The sequence below is a fragment of the Myxine glutinosa genome, chromosome 13, assembly GCF_964187855.1.
Source record: "Myxine glutinosa chromosome 13, kmMyxGlut1.1, whole genome shotgun sequence".
NCBI lineage: Eukaryota > Metazoa > Chordata > Myxini > Myxiniformes > Myxinidae > Myxine > Myxine glutinosa.
In genome coordinates this window covers 91,461,340-91,476,868 of record NC_136273.1, presented here as the reverse complement: position 1 = coordinate 91,476,868, position 15,529 = coordinate 91,461,340, and positions in this window count along the sequence as shown.

Here is a 15,529-nt window from a genome sequence, read left to right as displayed (position 1 = left end):
AGCCCCGCCCATAGGGCGGGTACCGTTGTTAGTTCTATGAATACCATCTAGTTTTTTATGCAAATGAACAATACAGGCCAATACTAACAAAAACACAAAGACATAAAATTGTTGGAGACACGTTTAAGTAACAGAATGGCCGCCAGTCGGCTATCTTTGAATGGATTGCGTGTATGGGGGTAGGCAATAAAATACCTTAGTCCAGATAGGATTGTATGGATTAGCGTATGCCGTATGCCGTGTAGCCACCTTCATGTATCTAAGTCAGGGCCGGATGCCCAGGTAAGCGTTATGTGTCTCCATGCAGGGGTTGGAGCTAAGGTAATTAGTTAGGACATATGGATAAAATTCCCAGTGTGTAAATTGCCCTTGTGATTTTTCCCCTTCATTCTTATAAAACACACTAGGCCAGCCATGCACGCGGAACATAATTGAAAATAACAATCGCCGTCGATACCCGGACACGATTACACCACCTAGCCAAATGATCTCGATGGGCGCCAAGTGTAACGATGATATGAGCGAGTGGCGCTCGGTGATTGGAGCGAGTGTGATGTCAAAGAGAACGTTCGAGACCAAGGAACAAAAAGGCAGAGCACCGCCATTTTCTTTCTTTTTCTCTTTCTCTTTCTCTTTCTCTTTCTCTTTCTCTTTCTCTTTCTCTTTCTCTCTCTCTCTCTCTCTCTCTCTCTCTCTCTGTTTCATCGCGAGCAGTCACATTCTCTCTTGGTCCTAGGTTTCATCGTGAGCAGTCGCATTCTCTCTTGGTCCTGGGTTTCATTGCCAGCAGTCGCATTCTCTCTTGGTCCTGGGTTTTAATCGCCAGCAGTCGCATTCTCTCTTGGTCCTGGGTTTCATCGCGAGCAGTCGCATTCTCTCTTGGTCCTGGGTTTCATCACGAGCAGTCACAATCTCTCTTGGTCCTGGGTTTCATCGCGAGCAGTCACATTCTCTCTTGGTCCTGGGTTTCATCGCGAGCAGTCACATTCTCTCTTGGTCCTGGGTTTCATCGCGAGCAGTCGCATTCTCTCTTGGTCCTGGGTTTCATCACGAGCAGTCGCATTGTCTCTTGGACCTGGGTTTCATTGCGAGCAGTCACTCTATCTTGGCCCAGGCTCTTCGCATGGCGGTCGTCCGTGCAGGCTCTCTCTGTTTCTCACACGGTGGTTGCATTCACATACGCATTTCACTCTCACTGTTCCTGACTTGTAGAAGCGAACGCATATCTCTCCCTATCGTGCTGGTTTGGTGCAAGCGGTCGCGCCATTGTTCTCTCTCTCCCTGCGCCATTGGAGGAGGGGGGGGGGCAGTTCGGCTGCCTTGCACGGACAGGCTGGGGGTGGCGCAACTTCAAGCCATTGCGTGTTTTCCCACGCAGGGACGCGGGACGTGTGACGGCCCAGAACCATCATGGAGACCGGAGCTGAGTATCAGCCAACGCACCACACCATATTTATTTTTACTTTTGTTTTCCCCTTGTGTTGTAATTGTGTCTGATTGGAGGATCCTCAGTTAGGAATTAGATTTTACCTCACCTTTCATTTTTCTGTTATCCTGGCATTTATTTTCATAAAACCTTTATTTGTTGCATTTTAATTGTTGTATTGTTGATTGGCCTGTCTTGTACGTTTACTTGTCTGTGGGGATCGGATAACCCGCATGACGCGTCCGTCCGTGCAGGTAAGCCCTTGCTACCCTCCAGCCTCGCACGTGTCACTACCGCCATAGTTTGGGTACACGCCTAGGCAATAGGCAAAGCTCAGTCTGCCATCCATCTCTCTGAGGTCTTCATTACAGGGTAGACACGCCACAATATATATATATACATATATATATATATACATATATATATATATATATATATATATATATATATATATATATATATACTAGCAGAAGTACCCGGCATTGCCGGGCGGGGGAGGAGGAGGGGAGGGGGAAGCGGAGGGGAGGGGAATGGGGGGGAGGGGGGAGAGGGAGGGGGAGGGGGGGAGGAGGATGGGAGGGGGAGGGGGGGAGGAGGATGGGAGGGGGAAGAGGAGGGGAGGGGAACAGGGGGGGAGGGGGGAGGGGGGAGGGGAAGGGTAGGAGGGGAGGGTGTGGGGGTGCCCGGGGGAAGAAGGGCCCCTCCCCCCTCCCCCTTCCCCTCCCCCCTTCACTTCCCCCCTCCACCTCCCCCTCCCCCCCCCTACCCCCCTTCCCCATCCCCCCCTCCCCCTCCCCCCCCCCTCCCCCCCCATTCCCCTCCCCTCCTCTTCCCCCTCCCCTCCTCCTCCCCCTTAACACCAGGGGTGTTGACTCAGCCTGTCATCCTACCGAGGTCGGCAAATTGAGTACCAGTTCACTGGTAATTCCCTGTGTGCCACAAGAGGCGCCTAACAGGGTTGGCGGCACGAACCCGGAAGTCGGAACTCATTGTCGTCAAATAAATGTAGCATGTATGTTTCACTCTCTGTCACATGCCATTGGTCCCATGTCAATCGGATGAAGTTGAAAAATTAACATTACGAAGTTTCTCTGGGACGTACTGATTCCGAATAATGAAGTTGAAAAATTAACGTTCCGAAATACGCTAATTACGCTAACAGAAGCACTGGCGCTGCGAAGCGCTAGAGGGAGCGCTGCGCTCCCTCCCTTTGATTCCCTCCCTCTTCTGCTAGCGTTTCTGCGCTAATACGCTAATTTTAAAACCCGAAGTTTTTTTTAATTTAAGGTGTGCTGTAGTTGCTCTGAGACGTACTGATTCCGAATATGCCTTTGGTTTTTCTCTGCGATGAGTAGTTCTCGAGTTATAAGAGGACAAACAAACATACTTTACTGCTTTTAGTGCAGCGGCATAGCAAACCAATTGTGCATTTTGTGATGGAAGCACCAAATTTGGCAGAATGATAGAATATTATATGGAGAACATTTTCAGATATGGAACCACTTTGTAATTCACCCCAATGTGGCCGCCATATTGGATTTCAAAATGGCGGCTTAAAAATCTTTAATTACAAATATTTCTGGTTCTATACCAGCTACAGCCTTGATTTTAGTGTCTGGATGTACAAACTTGAGGTCAAGGAATTGAATGGTTCTACTTAGAAGTTGATTTACTGACGCCATATTGGATTCCAAGATGGCGGCTTCCGAAAATCTGCTGACCGATATCTCTGGTTCTATGCCAGCTAGATACTTGATTCTGGTGTCTAGATGTACATTTCTGAGGTCAATGAATTGAATGGTTGTATTGAAATATGTTTTAATGCACATAAGCAACTGATAATCCCATATTACGTACATTGTATACACACGTTCAGCAAGAGAACTAGCGAGCGTATTGCATCAAGCCATGCCAAGTGTCACAGTTCCAACTCAATGTGAGCAGTCACCATCACAGGCACACAGTGCTGTGCATTTCAGAGCCGCTTTCTTGCACTTGCATCTCCCACTGCAACCGTTTTCGCACCCACAACAGATGAGTTCATAGCAGGATTTGGCAGCTTCTGGTAGTGTTGTCCACAGAGGATCGAACTGTCCGTCATTGTCCACCCACCCCCAGTCGCATGGTGATGGGAGATAGCAGTGTGGGACAAGAGACTGTCCCCAACAATGTCCACCCTGGTAAATTGCTCTCTTCACATGTTGTACTAGGGCGGCCTGTGTTGGAGGTATTGCTTCAATGGATCGAGATTTCTTTGCAAAGAGTTTCTTTCTTGCCAGATTCACCTCAGAACATGTGCATGTGCGGTCGTACAGAAGCACTACGTATCTCTCCAGGGTTGCCAGTGTATCCTCAGAGATCTCACTTGGTGCAGATGCCAGGTCCAGGAATGCATTGGTCACTTCTGGAAAAGTTTCCCATACTGCCCATGCTGTTTTCTTGCCACGACCTGCAAAGTTCGAGACGGTATCACACCCTGTGATTGCATGGAAGATTGGCAGTGCCTTGGCTTTGTCTGGTCCCAGGGTAGCAGACAGCTCGTGTGCTGCTATGTAGCGGAAGTTCTTTCCGGTTCCAAGCGCTAACCAGAGTTCGTCCACTACCTCATTAAGCTCCTGGGCCATCCACACAGCGAGAACCACCACATCTGTGTCCACGGTGCGGATGAGTACTCTGCGGTGTCCAGATTTCATAGCAGCTGCTGCGTGGAGCATCATGCGCGTGTCTGCTTCCTCGTGATTGCACGGGGCCAAAGCGGCTGTGTCTGCACATGGTGGTACAGCAATGACCTGTTGGTGTAAGCATGAACAATACCGTGATGTAAATTAAATGTGAATTCCTTTGGTGTAGGTGGTCACGAATAAAACTTTCACTAACACACACTAACATACATCATGCACATTACCCGTTCACCGTCAGTAGCAATCAGCTGTTTGTCTGGCACATCGATGGACTCCGTGACCTGCTTAGACAGAAAGCTGAAGAGTTCCTCCTTGTTCTCGTCGACACGGAGGAAACTGTGCCAGTTGCCTGGTAGGAGGGCAGAGCCAGTGACACGTCTGCGTATTCCCTTGCCTCTGTTGGTCCTTGCAGTTGCCTTCAGGCTGCCTGACTTTGCATAGCGGTCCCACACTAGATCGAGACGAGATCGATGTTGAAGCTGTGACATAATGTATGGAACGAATACTTTTGTGGCATAGTCAAGAAATGTTTTGGTCTGGCCTGGGCTCAGCATTTGAACTATTACAGCTCCATCGAGGATCACAGAAGATACTTGTGGTGGGTCCGACTTTGTTTCGACAAGCTGTTCTAAGGGCTGCAACAAGTCAGCTTTGGAACCAAAGCGGAGCTGTCCATTTTGCGAGAGTGCTGGCGGATGTGCGCTGTTCTCATGTTTGAAGAACTGCTCGAGACCCCCATCTCTGGTTTGGCATGCGATGTATAGTCTGGAGAAAAGCTCTGAATCACACTTTGCAGAGGCTACTTGTTGTTTGCTCTTCTGGGAGGCTTGGACCTTGATGGATGAAAACAACGGGAGTTTGTTGCGTTTGATGACATCATTGAGTGGCTTGGATCTGTCTGCCAGACGTTCCTTCTCAAATGAATGGAACTGATCTCTCCCAATCTGTACAGCTGTACGCACAGTATCTACAACAGCTGGGCCCAAGATCTCCAGTGTGCCCAGGACCAGCAAATCTGTGCTGTCTTCTTCAAAGGGGCTGCCCATCTCTTCGATGACTGTTGTCAGTGCACGGACATCTTGGACGAACTTCTTCTGCACACTGTCGGTTTGCTCATGGTGGTGGGTGTGCTCTCCCCTTTGGCGCAGTTGCTGTGAGGTCTCAAATTCTGTGATGACCCGAGCAACTTCGGGGCCAGCCACCATCCACCGTCGAAGGGCACTTGGATTTTCAGTTAGGCCCACTGCCCCGCCATCGCCTTTGACCGTGGCATTGTTTTGTTCATGAGCCTGGTCTAGGGAGATGGCGGAGAAAGCATGCCTAGTCTTCTTGGATGTGAAGTGCCCCGCATGGAACTTGGCAGCAACATCTGGGTGTTTCTCTGCAATGCCAACCATGTCCCTGATGTGGACTGGTAACCAGCGAGCATAGTGGATATGGTCCAATGCAGCGAACCATGTAGCTAGCTCTGGTAGGGTGTCCATGTACAGCGTGAAGTTGGACTCTCTCAGTGAACGTATGTAGAGGAATATACAGAGCTCCAGGTTAAGTACAGTGGCCCAGTACTGAAACTGTGGACATGCCGCTGCTCTCTGGTCACACCATGCCTCGAACTCCAATGGTTCCTCATCTCTTGCAGTTGCTCTTTCGTTGTATATGTCATATGCACGATGCTGCAGTATGTGTAGGGCAGCAACAGTTACTTGGTGGGCGCGTCTTGTACGGCTGACGTGAGCTGCACGCAAGAAGGAGTCTGCTGTGCCAGCTGTTGCTATCTCTGCCTGAACCAATGCCTGTGTCCAACCGCTGTCTTGCAGCCAGTCTCCTGCTGTCTTCAAAGCTGCCATCTCTGTGTGTAGACCACCCAGCATGACCACAAAGAGATCTTCACCATGTGTGTCTGGCCAGTTCCATTGCACCTGCTTGGCGATCGCATAAAGTGGTTGGACCAGTGTGACGACGGGTATCTGTCCAGGGTTTAGCTCATTGATCGCTGCTTTCACGACATCCATGGCATGGCGGATCACTGGCACTGAGTGGGCTTGGTCATGGAAGAGGGGAAGCAAGGCAGTGGGTGTGATTGTGATACTAGTATCCTTGGCCGATTGGTTCTCTGCGTGATGTGCAGCCCAATAAATGTTTCCTGGATTCTGTGTGTCACCACTGTCACATGCATCCTTCACAGTCTGGAGCCACCTCTTCTCTTTATCCAGTTCAGCTTGTGCAGGATTCCTCTGCAGCGACGCCTGGGTTCCAGCTGGTACAGGGTGGCTTTTGGCAAGTGAACTAACTGGTTGTACATCTGTGTAATACCGTGGAAGGTCCTCCACAGTCTTGACATTTGAGACACCCCCGATGATGACAATACCTCGGTCTGTGCCTTGATTGTGTTACATATTTAGGTGAATGTATGTAAATTACCATTCAGGTTGCTTATCCGTGTGTATTATATTAAGGGTTGTTGTGATGGGAGGGTCAGGAGCCCTTCGGAACCAGTGGCCGGAAACGGAAGTGGCCGAAAACGGAAGAAAAAAAGACACGAGGAGAGAAAAGGACGGTGCTTCTTCTTCCTCGCCCCGCGACGACGAGAAGGTGGAATCGACCTTACGCTGCGCGGAAAACGCGCCGTTGCGAAACGTCTGGCGAGAGGAGTTACCTGGGCGGTAAATACCTTTGGACACGTCCAGTCACTGTGAGTTCGTGCACGAAACCAAGCGTCCGGGACAGTTTGCCCCGTCTACAAAGACGCGTACGGGTCCGCACGTTGGGCCGCTCGCGTCGGAAGCCGCGCTGGGTTTTGCCCCGTCTACAAAGACGCGTACGGGTCCGCACGTTGGGCCTCGCTCGCGTCGGAAGCCGCGCGGGGTTTTTGCCCATCTACAAGGACGCGTAAGAGTCGCACTTGGGGCCTCGCGCACGTTGGACGCCGCGCTGGGTTTGCCCCGTGGCTTGGCAAGGAGGTGCGCTGCAGCCGCGGCCCCAGTCCGAGACGGCACGTTTAGAGCACGTCCGCCCGGGGCTCGTTCAACCGCCCGTGTGCGGAGAGGAGAGACATTGACCACGGAGGGAGTCAGGAGTGGGGCTCACGTGAGGAATGTATAAGATTAAGATGGCCATCTTAGAGTTTGTGTAGATGAGTTCACATGGTTGTAATATTGATTGTGCATTGTTGATGGTGGTTGATTGCTCAGTGAATATATTATTGATTATTCCGGATCCTTGGTGTGGGGTTTCTTCTTGACCGGAATTCATATTGATTGCGTTACGAAAGCGTATAAACCATATATCTTTCTGGCGGGGTCCCTCCCACGGTCCGGGGGTCACCAAGACCAGGTAGTTACCGGGAGGACCACGTAATAGAATTGGGGGCTCGTCCAAATTACGATTTGCGGTTTCGCAATTGGGTCTACGTCCGGGATCTAAAAGTGTATAAAATAATAAAATAATAATAATTTTGGTAATTAAAATTTATTAATTAATTATTAATTGGTAATATTTTTTTTTTGAGAAATTGGGGAAAGTCTTGGGGTGAAGGTTAACAGGTGTTAACGATAGGCACCATGGCGTTTGTGGCACAGAACTTTGGGGTAACCCCGAGTGAGGCACAGTTCCGAGCATTGCTAAAGTCGGATCTCTTGAAATTGGCCAAACATTTTAACTTGGAGGTCCGAACTAATTTGAGGAAGGCAGAGTTGCAGGCCACGGTGATACAATCTATGGTGGGATTAGGAACATGGGACGAGTTAGCCTGGGAGTGGCTACCCGAAGAACCAGAAGACGTGGAGCTCCGGAAACTGGAGTTGCAATTACGGAGCCAGGAACGGATCAAAGAAGAAGAAAGGAAAGCAGAAAAGGAAAGAGCAGAGGAAGAAAGGAAAGCAGAAGAGAGGAGAGAAGAGAAGCAAGCAGAGGAAAGGAGAGTGGAAAGAGAACTCCAGGAAAGGTTAAAAGAAGAAGAAAGGAAAGCAGAAAAGGAAAGAGCAGAAGAAGAAAGGAAAGCAGAAAAGGAAAGAGCAGAAGAAGAAAGGAAAGCAGAAAAGGAAAGAGCAGAAGAAGAAAGGAAAGCAGAAAAGGAAAGAGCAGAAGAAGAAAGGAAAGCAGAAAAGGAAAGAGCAGAAGAAGAAAGGAAAGCAGAAAAGGAAAGAGCAGAAGAAGAAAGGAAAGCAGAGGAGAGGAGAGAAGAGAAACAAGCAGAGGAAAGGAGAGTGGAAAGAGAACTCCAGGAAAGAAGAGAAAAGGAACAAGCAGAGGAAAGGAGAGCTGCAAGGGACCTCGAAGCAGAGGAGAGAAAAGCGGAAAGGGAATTAAAGGAACGTGACATGCAGCTTCAGCAAGAAATCAAAATCAAGGAGCTGGAGTTAATGAGAGAACGGGGAGAGGCACCACCCTTGCTGACGGGGTCGACACCTAACCAGAAAACCTGGGATGTGGGCAGACATGTGAGGCTGGTTCCACCGTTCAGTGAAAAAGAAGTCGCGAAATTTTTTCCACACTTTGAGAAAGTGGCTCGACAATTAAACTGGCCGGAGGAGGCATGGACCATACTCGTGCAAAGTGTGCTGGTGGGGAAAGCTCAGGAAATTTATTCGGCGCTACCAATGGACCAATGTGCAGATTATGAGGTACTGAAGAAGCACATCCTCAAAGCCTATGAGTTGGTTCCGGAAGCTTACAGGCAAAAATTCAGGAATGCCAGGAAGAGGGAGAGTGAGACCCATGTGGAGTTTGCCAGAGTGAAAGAAAACATGTTTGATCGGTGGTGTGAGTCAAAAGGAGTCGGGAAAGACTTCGAAACATTGCGGGACTTGATCCTGGTGGAGGAATTCCAGCAGTGTGTCCACGAGGACATCAAAGTGTACCTGCAGGAAAAGAAGGTACCAAAGTTGTGGGACGCAGCCACCATGGCAGATGATTATGCCTTAACCCACCGAATAGGGGTCCACGAACCTAACTCCTCGCCTAGATCTCCGCAGGGGAGGTGGGGAACAGCAGGTGCGGAGAACGACCATACATGGCGGCGGCCTCGAGATGATTATGGGGACAACTATGATACCCCACCGGTTCGAAATCAGAGGGATGCGGGCCCAAGACAAACTTATAGTTCGGGGGGCCCGAGGCAGACCCCGAGTTTTTCCTCCGGGCCTACTTGCGCGTTTTGCAAAAAACCTGGACACTTGATGTCCAGTTGTTACCTCATGAAAAGGGACAACCCAGAGCGGAGTCCGACTATTACAACTCCGAATGCGATGGCTAGCGTAAGAAATCGCCATCAAGAGGGTTACCAACCATTTATTTCCGAGGGGTTTGTGTCACTGGATGGAGCCTCGACTAACCGGAGACCGGTTAGGATATTGAGAGACACAGGGGCCCATCAATCTTTAATGCTTGAAGGCATTTTGCCATGGTCCGAGGAGACGGCAACGGGGGATAGTGTTCGTTTACAGGGGATCGGGGGCGGTGTTAGTGCTCCCCTTCAGGTCATCCAGTTGGAGTCCGATTTGGTGTCAGGACCGGTCACCGTCGGTTTACAAGCCACGTTTCCTGTAGAGGGTGTATCTGTGGTTCTCGGGAATGATTTGGCCGGGGGTCAAGTTTATGGTAACCTGAGGGTTGATAAAGAGCCCAGCAGGGAAAATAACACCACACCAGCTCGGGATGGTGACAAAAGTGCCAAGTTATTTGTAGGGGGACTGAACTTCAAAACAGAGGAAGAAGTTCTGACCTCTGTCTTCAACAGATATGGGCCGCTGGTGGAAGTGCGGTTGGTAAGAGACTGGGAAACGCAACAGTCAAGAGGGTTCGGCTTTGTCACGTTTGCCAGCACAAAAGACGCCAGAGAGGCAGAGAAGAATTGGAATGGCAAGGATTTGGAGGGTCGGACCATAACAGTAGGGAAGGCATTTCGTAGGCGTCGAGAGGTCTACAGGAGAGGACAACTGGGCGGTAGTTTTGGTGGTGGCCGCAGTCAATATTATTATGGAGGCTCCCTGAGTTACGGCCGCTCCCGAAGGAAGAATTGGCAAAGTAGTGGCCGAGAAGAAGACCGGTATTCAGGGGACTACAGGGACCAGTGGTCCCACCCTAATTATTAGGGACGTTCTGAGAAGTTGAAGCACTGAAGGCGGCGGAGCCGCCGAGCCAAGATTCCTACACGAATTAACCGTGAACGCCGTTCCTAAAGGCGTCCATGTAGTGAACTTTCCTGCACGGACTAACCGTGAACTCCACGTTCCTCAAGGCGCCCATGTAGAGAACTTTCCTGCACGGACTAACCGTGAACTCCACGTTCCTCAAGGCGCCCATGTAGAGAACTTTCCTGCACGGACTAACCGTGAACTCCGCGTTCCTAAAGGCATCCATGTAGTGAATACTCGGCTTGGCCTCCCGGAAAAGTGCTATCGAGTGGCTTAACTGGCTTTATTTTTAAGTGATAACTGTGCCCGGGGGGAACTGATAATGTGGGGGGGGTTGAGTTATCTGGTTTGTTTCTCCAAATTGGCCGGCAAAGAAAGTTTTCGCTGAGTTCAAACTTTCTTTCTTGAAGGGGGGGAGTGTTACATATTTAGGTGAATGTATGTAAATTACCATTCAGGTTGCTTATCCGTGTGTATTATATTAAGGGTTGTTGTGATGGGAGGGTCAGGAGCCCTTCGGAACCAGTGGCCGGAAACGGAAGTGGCCGAAAACGGAAGAAAAAAAGACACGAGGAGAGAAAAGGACGGTGCTTCTTCTTCCTCGCCCCGCGACGACGAGAAGGTGGAATCGACCTTACGCTGCGCGGAAAACGCGCCGTTGCGAAACGTCTGGCGAGAGGAGTTACCTGGGCGGTAAATACCTTTGGACACGTCCAGTCACTGTGAGTTCGTGCACGAAACCAAGCGTCCGGGACAGTTTGCCCCGTCTACAAAGACGCGTACGGGTCCGCACGTTGGGCCGCTCGCGTCGGAAGCCGCGCTGGGTTTTGCCCCGTCTACAAAGACGCGTACGGGTCCGCACGTTGGGCCTCGCTCGCGTCGGAAGCCGCGCGGGGTTTTTGCCCATCTACAAGGACGCGTAAGAGTCGCACTTGGGGCCTCGCGCACGTTGGACGCCGCGCTGGGTTTGCCCCGTGGCTTGGCAAGGAGGTGCGCTGCAGCCGCGGCCCCAGTCCGAGACGGCACGTTTAGAGCACGTCCGCCCGGGGCTCGTTCAACCGCCCGTGTGCGGAGAGGAGAGACATTGACCACGGAGGGAGTCAGGAGTGGGGCTCACGTGAGGAATGTATAAGATTAAGATGGCCATCTTAGAGTTTGTGTAGATGAGTTCACATGGTTGTAATATTGATTGTGCATTGTTGATGGTGGTTGATTGCTCAGTGAATATATTATTGATTATTCCGGATCCTTGGTGTGGGGTTTCTTCTTGACCGGAATTCATATTGATTGCGTTACGAAAGCGTATAAACCATATATCTTTCTGGCGGGGTCCCTCCCACGGTCCGGGGGTCACCAAGACCAGGTAGTTACCGGGAGGACCACGTAACAATTGTCATAGTCTGGATGTTGTATCAATGAAATACCAGTTCCGTGGAAGGAGTCGTGTGCTGTCGTGGAACTGGGATTGTGGTCTATATTATCCACAGCTGATGTGGTGAACACTCCACCGCGGAGCTTTGGGGGACAGACCACCTTCTCCGCCCGAAAGCGCTGACAGACCCCGTTCCCCAGCTCTGCAGAGATCCGTAGCACTCTATCATAGGCAATGCTGATCCCTAGTCCAGATAATGTGTCAACCAGTTCCCTCTTTCTCGTATGGGCTTGAAGCATCAAGCCAAGATATTGTTACAGACACGACTTTGATGTTAAGGTGGGCCGAGCGGAATGGCCGTCGTGTCCGCACAAATTACCCGATTGTACTCGAACGTCGACGAAGCCGCGCTACGCTGGATCAATAAAGGAAAAAGAAGACACCCGGCTGGATTATAATGACAGACACCAATGTTTTGATTCTCAATTATATTCGTATGGAAAGGTTAGATTACAGGGGCGAGAGGTATATCACAGGAAGACAGGCACTTAGACACACTTATATTAACCCCGGACAGGCGACAGACAAACGGGACAACGGCTGACTCACACGGGGATTGATGGCAAGGAAAAGGCAGGTAGCGATGGCTCAAGGTGCACACTTGGCTCAAGGCAGGGTACAGTCCGGTCCGGTCCAGAGATGCGGGGAGGTCACAGCGCTCGGAGGTAACGTTCTTTCTCAGGCGGGGCGCATATGACCCAGCGCGCGCAGGTACGTCTTTCTCCAGCTGGGGGCGCATCTCCTCTCACTTCCGGTAAGTCGCCACGTATATCCGGCGGGGAGTGACACGCCCTCGGCTCGTTAGCTCCGCCCCAGATGGAATCGGTCCGCCCTTCTGATTGGGTGCGGGGGGGTTACCAGGCTCTGCCCTTGATGAGGAGCTGACAGCCAGCCCCTCCGTGGTAACCCCGTGGAGCGCCGAGCCGGTGTGAGGACGCATCCTCCCCCGCGCTGCCGCGCCGCCCCCATCTCCTCTGTTGTTGTAGTTATAGTTGTGGAAGAAGATGGAAGGAGGTATGGAAGATGGAAGGAGGTATGGGAAAGGTCCTAAACTCACTACTGATGCCATATAATCACATTCTGGTGCAACGAAGAGTCAGAATTAATGGAAACGAGTCCTTAACTGACATAGACTAAGAATAACTAGGAAGACGTCCTATAGTTGTCTACGGGTGTTGCGGTGGGGCCTGGGCACGACATTTAATGGGGGAAGAAGGGGAAGGTCGGTTCTACAGAGTGTTATTTACATGCAATGGGACTAGGGAATGGGGGATTGGGGAAAGTTGGGGAGTATTGGAGAAATAGGGGAATATTTACAAGCGGATATGGAGGCCAAATTCCATATTCGCAACATTGCACCCTTCTCTACCCTCGGGGCATCCCGACCCGATAAATTTTTACCTAGTTTAGTGTGGCACTCAGATGTAGTCCCTCTACTATTAACTCTACCCTGAGTGCGACAGTTTTACAGATGTTCACAAATGAGTAAATATGTCCCCCTGCGACGTTGCACCCTTCTCCTCACAGAAACACACCCACAGGATAACCGAATTGCGGAAAGAATTCGCAAACTACACATACAGCCGGTAGGGAGCATTATTTACAAGACTACGCTGATATTTACACTACGATCCAGGACCTGTCTTTGGAGGAACACATGCCGATGTTATGCATAGAGAGAGCGCGCATGCCAGCATCGATACACCAACCCACGAGTGCTCTGTGGCCGACGGCCTTTAATAACGTGCAGAGCACCCTTTCCCAGCACCAAAAGCACCACCCCTGCACCAATCGGTGCAGTCACCATTGTTCGATGAATAAAAATAATTCAACAACCCCTAACCCTGCAGGTGTCTCTTGCTCTTCGTGTGGCCTTCAGTGGTGTTAACTATAAGTGGTTCACCTGTTTGGCATAGGTGCCACGTTGACCCAGGGGTCCATCCCCGGGTGGTGCTTGGCCGCAAAACGAACTGCGGTCCATTGTGGGTGGCCACAAACATTGCGGTCCATATGGTGTATCGATCCAGGCAGCCAACAGCGAAAGTGCAGGCCCACAACTGCGTAGCCAGCACCTCTCTCTCCTCTCTCTCTACCCCAAAGCCAGATCCTCGGAGGTGGGAGACAAAAGAAGCAGACAAGTGAGTAAGGTGGTAAGGGCGCAAAAGTGCACGCAATATAAGGTAATGCACACTGGGGGCACATGGGAACCAGGTGAGACAGGTACGTTCCTATCGTACGCCCCCCCCCACCAGGTAACCTACATGGCCCCTCCCTTACCCCTTACTGTATCCACAAAACACAACACTACCCATAAACATCTACTTTACAAATCAACAAACATCCCTACTGTCTTCCCCGTTCCTCCCATATACCAAATTCGTCTTCTCTCCCTCCTAACCAATCAAATTTGCCATTTTCAACTCTCATCAAAATTTGCCATCTCCAACTCAACATCATAATTTGCCATTACCAATTCATCATCAGTCCCTCCTAGGGAGGGAGAGATGGAATCACCCCAATGTCTCATCCACGTCGTGATGCGTCTCACAAATCCTCACAGCAATTCTTACTTCTGCACAAAACAAAGAAAACACAGGTGTGGAGTCATCATCATCACCACAGGTAAGTGGCTGCGTATGGTGCGACAGGTTCATCAATCCTAACTATTTCCTAAATGACTTTAACAACTTTACACTACCCGGGGTCTTTCTCCGGCCAAACCATTGGCCCTCTTACCCTATGGGTTCTAAAAACCAATTCCCATTGGCCAAACTGTGGTGCTCTTCAATTTGGGGTCTCACTCCCCCGATTCATCTCCCGGTGCCCTCGCACAATTTCTGGGCTGCGGCGTGTACCTCTCCCAGTGGGTCTACCCACCTGCACACCTCCACCACTGCAGTTGCCTCCGAGCTTACCTGCTCCTTACCCTAACCTAACTACCTGGGGAAGGCCCTCTGGCGCTCTCCCCACTCGGTGCCCTCTCTGGCACTGGGCTACCCGGGTCCATCCTCCGGATCCTCGGGCCCCATCCACAACTCTACCGGCTCCCAAAGCCCACCTGCGGCCTCACCTGGCCGACATCCTCACAGTGGTGGAGTGCTCAACCAACTACACACACTAACAGGCTACACGCCCAGCCATTTCCACAACACTAATGCACCCATTCACAACACCATTCTGCAACCGCACCACAAGTGCCAATATCCAACCACAATTTACCTGTACCCTCTACCTAACACTTACACTACCCGCCCCGGGTACTCGTGATGGGGGTCCACTCTTCCCCCATCCACACCTTCGCACCATGCACACCACTCCGTACCACCTACTCCAATTCTCTCCACACACCTGTACCTGCACACCTGTGCTCTCACTCTTGGTGCCGCCTGCACCCTTCTCTCCCCAAGCGCATTCGCGCTGATCCACACACTCACTACTCATACACTGCTCCACACACCTGTCCAGTTGCACACCTGTGCAATCACACTTGTTCAATTCTCACACACACAGCATCATCTCAGCTAACTACTCCCTTCTGAAACTTGCGCTTCCCAGTCGTCCCTTTAAACTATTGCGCTCCCTCGTCATTATCAACCACACTAAACTACCTGCGTCCCCACTACAGGTATCAGTCACTAACTAACCTTAACGTTACCTACTGTCATCTTCGCTAGATCCCTACACACAATATCCTAACCCACCCGGGCTAGTTTTCACTGCCATACACCCCATAAGCTATAGCTCCTTTGCCCCACTATGCGAGGGATGATGGATGTGCCATCCCACCACATTGGGGGTCTCTCACTATAAATTTTGTTCGTCCAAATCCAACAATCAAAAATTTTCCATTTCGTGC